This window comes from Macaca fascicularis, chromosome 3, assembly GCF_037993035.2.
Source record: "Macaca fascicularis isolate 582-1 chromosome 3, T2T-MFA8v1.1".
NCBI classification, from domain to species: domain Eukaryota; kingdom Metazoa; phylum Chordata; class Mammalia; order Primates; family Cercopithecidae; genus Macaca; species Macaca fascicularis.
Window position 1 is genome coordinate 158,262,413 of NC_088377.1, and position 4,170 is coordinate 158,266,582.

The following is a 4,170-nucleotide window of genomic DNA, read 5'->3' on the forward strand; positions in this document are numbered from 1 at the left end:
ATTTGCCAAAGCAGAATAAATATATTTTTAATCAACAAAATAGTACGCTTTTCTAAAATTCTAGTTCTGTTTTTCAATGGAAATTTGCAGTGAAAGTTTCCAGATGCTTGGAAGTTATAAAAAGTTTTAAACTTAGGTAATAAAAATAAATCGCCCATTTATGATAAGCAGCACTCTGTGAAAGATTATTTCAGAATCTCAGCTGACTGACAACTTTTAGGAGACTGAACTGTACTTAAGTGTGGCAAACATGCATCATAGGGATGGGTTGTTTACTGTAGCAAGTTACTTGCCTTCGGTCCAACTGTCCTTTTGGCAGAAGCACACCAATCTAATTTTGCCTGTTACATAAAGAGCCACATGTGGAAACCTGAGTCGCCTGACATCATATTACTGACTTAATCCAGTCATAATTCAGCGCCCAGAGACCGCCTGGCAGGCCCACCCACCCCCCACTCTCACTCTGGATATATTCATGATAGTACAGAGGTTAGCTGACACACTTGGGCATCAGACACGCTGGGTCAGACTCATTTCCACCACTTATCAGTAGTGTGATTTTGGACCAATTGCTTAACCCTCCTAAGCCTCAGTTTCTGAATCCATAAAGTAGAAATACTAACAGTGGCTTCCTCTTAAGATTGTGCAAAGATTGAATGAAACAATGTGTGCAAAGCTCTCAAAGAGTGGCAGTCATTGCTGGAGACGTTGATTTTACTTTTGTTATTTTTATTCAAGACTCTAGAATAAAATTACCTCCAAAGATGTCCAAAGTCTGGCACAGTTCAGAAAAGTCTAAAGGTAAAAATCATGAAAACAGACATAGATTTTCTTCATTCTTTTTGGTAGTATCAACCTAATAGAAACTGGACCAGGTTCCTGATTCAGTCTGACTTTACTGCCTGTGTGACCTTCCACATCACTTAATCTTTTTAAATTGTGCTTTTCTTGTCTATAAAAAATTAAGATTATACCTCACAGCATTGAACGTAAATATTAAATGGTATAAGATTTTATACAAGTACAAGGTGTTATTATGGTTCATCAGAATGTTTTTTTTTTTTTTTTTACTTTAAAAATCTTCGTAGAACTCATTTGATTCACAAAATTCCCTCTAACCAACCCCAGCACTTCATTTGCTCCCACATAATTGCTGGAGTTGTTTACACAAATCCGTCCTCAGAATCAAAGAGCTCAAGGCTGGAGAAGGCAGTGAATCTGGCCCTGGGCCTCTGCTTGAACATTCTGGGTGCTGGTCGCTAGCTGACCCTTAAACAACTCCATGTCCTCTTTGGAGTTCAAAGTTTGGGGGTAAAATCACTACCCCCTCTCAAAGATAAACACAAATGGAGCTCCACAGTGGTGTCCGGTGCTAACATGAGACATGTTGAGCGTGAATCTCATCAGAACAGTGTTTTTCCAACATAATAAACTGCTCTTTGTTCAAATCAGAAACTGATTTCAGTCGATTTTCCCAAATCGGCCCTGCCAGGTTTCCTTGATTTAATTGTATATTTTTTGTCTGCTGACAATGGAAAGCAGAAGAAAATAGTCTCGCTAAGGAAATGAAATACTACCAAGAAAAACAGGCATTCTCACACTGTATGAGGGTTTTTTTTTTTCTTCACATTCAATTTTTATAAGAAAAAAGGTCTCTACCCTTTGAAACAACAGCATTATTGCAGTGACTATTAGGTCATATCTACATGGCCCAAAAGAAAATGTTGGAAAGAAAATTAACTAGTTCATAAGGGTATGGGGAACATTATTTTTAAAAGGAAATGGTTCTTCATACATAGAAAGAATAATAAATGGGAGCAAAAAAAAAATGTGTGTTAGGCAGTTATTTAAATAATTCCAATTTTAAAATGTGTACTTAACCAAAGTATCCATGGAGTTCAGGTAAAATCATTTAGAGGGAACACAAATTAACCAAATCATTACTGAAATTCTTTACTTTTTAAGCTAAAATTGCTCATTCTTGCTTTAATACCAGAGAAGACCTGAGTCCTGGTTGACTGTTAATGAGGAGTTGTATCAAAAGAACAAAGGTTTGAAGCCAGTTAGGGCCAGGTTCCTATCTCAGCTCTGCCATCTAGTCGTCATTTGCCCAACAGCAAATTCGATTTTTCATTTATTTGATTTAAAAATATTACTGAGACCCTTCTACATGATAGGTGTTATTGTAAAGAAGGAAGATACAGCAGGCAATATACTTGCCAAGACTGTTGCTTCCAAGGGGCATTTATTCCAAAGCAGGGAGAAAGAAAGAGAGACAAAAGGCAGGGGGAGGGAGGAAGGAAGGGAGAAAAGGGGAAAGGAAGAAAAGAGAAAAAAGAAAAAGATGACAGATAAACAACAAAACTCTCAACATTTGGTGGTATGAAGCCATGGAACCAGAATGAGACTATCTAAGGATCGATACCAGAGAGGGCCAAGGATGCAGCCTTAGGGCACTACAGTGTTTAGAGGTCAGGGAGGTGAGATTGAAGAGGCGTTACTTATCTCATCATAAAATGCTAGCTTATCACCTACAAAGATTTTTTTTTTGAGATAGGATCTTGCTATGTGGCCCAGGCTGGAGTGCAATGGCTTGATCTCAGCTCACTGCAGCCTCCACCTCCCAGGTTCAAGTGATTCTCCTGCCTCAGCCTCCTCAGTAGCTGGGATTATAGGTGTGTACCACCATTTCTGGCTTTTTTTTTTGGACTGAATCTCGCTCTATCGCCCAGGCTGAAGTGCAGTGGTGCAGTCTCAGCTCACTGCAACCTCTGCCTCTCAGGGTCAAGCAATTCTCGTGCCTCAGCTGGGATTACAGGTGTGCGCCACCACGCCTGGCTAATTTTTGTATTTTTAGTAGAGATGGTGTGTGATCTGCCCACCTCAGCCTCCCAAAGTGCTGAGATTACAGGCATGAGCCACCGCGCCTGGCCAATTTTTTTTAAATTATGTACGTTTTGCTACTAGCCTATTAAAGATACCCAACAAATGTTAATTTCTTCCTTTTGTTTAAATCCTCTCCCTCCTCACCAACTCCCACTCTGCAAATATAATTAATCTCTGGCTCTAAAAAAAAAAAAAAAGACAACTGAACGCCTGCATAGCAAAGGAATAAAAAACTAACACTTCCTTTAGTTCAATTTATCTAGGCCCCACTGACTGTAATAGTGAGGAAAGATCATACCATAGCAAATCATTATAGATCACAACTAGTAATCCCAAATGACAGGTCTCCTCTGTTCTTCTGAATTTCATTTCATTGAAATTGTTCCAGAGTTTGCATCTTAAATTACACAGATTATATCCACTACTGTCTACTATTTTGAAAGGGGAAAATTGTGCATTCCTCCTTTACCTGTTCCCTTTAAACATCTTAACTCCTGCTTGCACTTGTATGAAAGCATTTATCTTATCATAATTAGACAAAGTTCCTAAAAACAAAAAAAAGCAATGACCCACAATTAACCTACAGCATGTATATCAGAATTAGGTTCAGAAAATCCCAAAACAACTGTAGCTTACAGGAGATGAGCTTTTTCTCTTAGACAAAACAGGTTGAAGGATGGGCAGCTGGGGGCTGGTGTAGAAGCTGCACGATGTTGGCAGGGACCCAGGCTCCCATCCTTCTACTCCACTATCCCCAGGCATGCCTTCTATCCTCAAGGTCACCTTGTGGTCCAGATGGCTTCCTGCCCTTCAGGAAGGAGGAGGGAAAGCCTGAGTCAATACACTTTAAAACCTTCCTTATAATAGAAGGGATTGAGGAAGGTTATGTGGAAGATGCTTCTGAGTTGGGCCCAGATGGATAGGTAGGAAAAGGACATCCTCCATAAAGTGGATCATGTCAGCAATGAAGTCAGAAAAGCACAAGTATGGCTAAGGAATAAGAAAGATTCATCTGAATATAATAATATTTGGGAAAAATAGTAACGTGTCTATTGATGATGAGCCTTGGTGTGCAATTTATTATAAGTCTCCCCACCTATAACAGAATGACTCTCTTATTTTCTCATGATCTGGGGAAGTAGGTTTGGATATTCAAGGCTGGAGTTGAGTAATAGGAAAATATAATCAGAATAAAAAAGATGAGTTTTTTGTTCTTTTGGGCTTCCAGCCTCTCAGCTTTGGCCATGCCAATGCACCCCTTTCTGGGATCGAGTCCACCCAGAA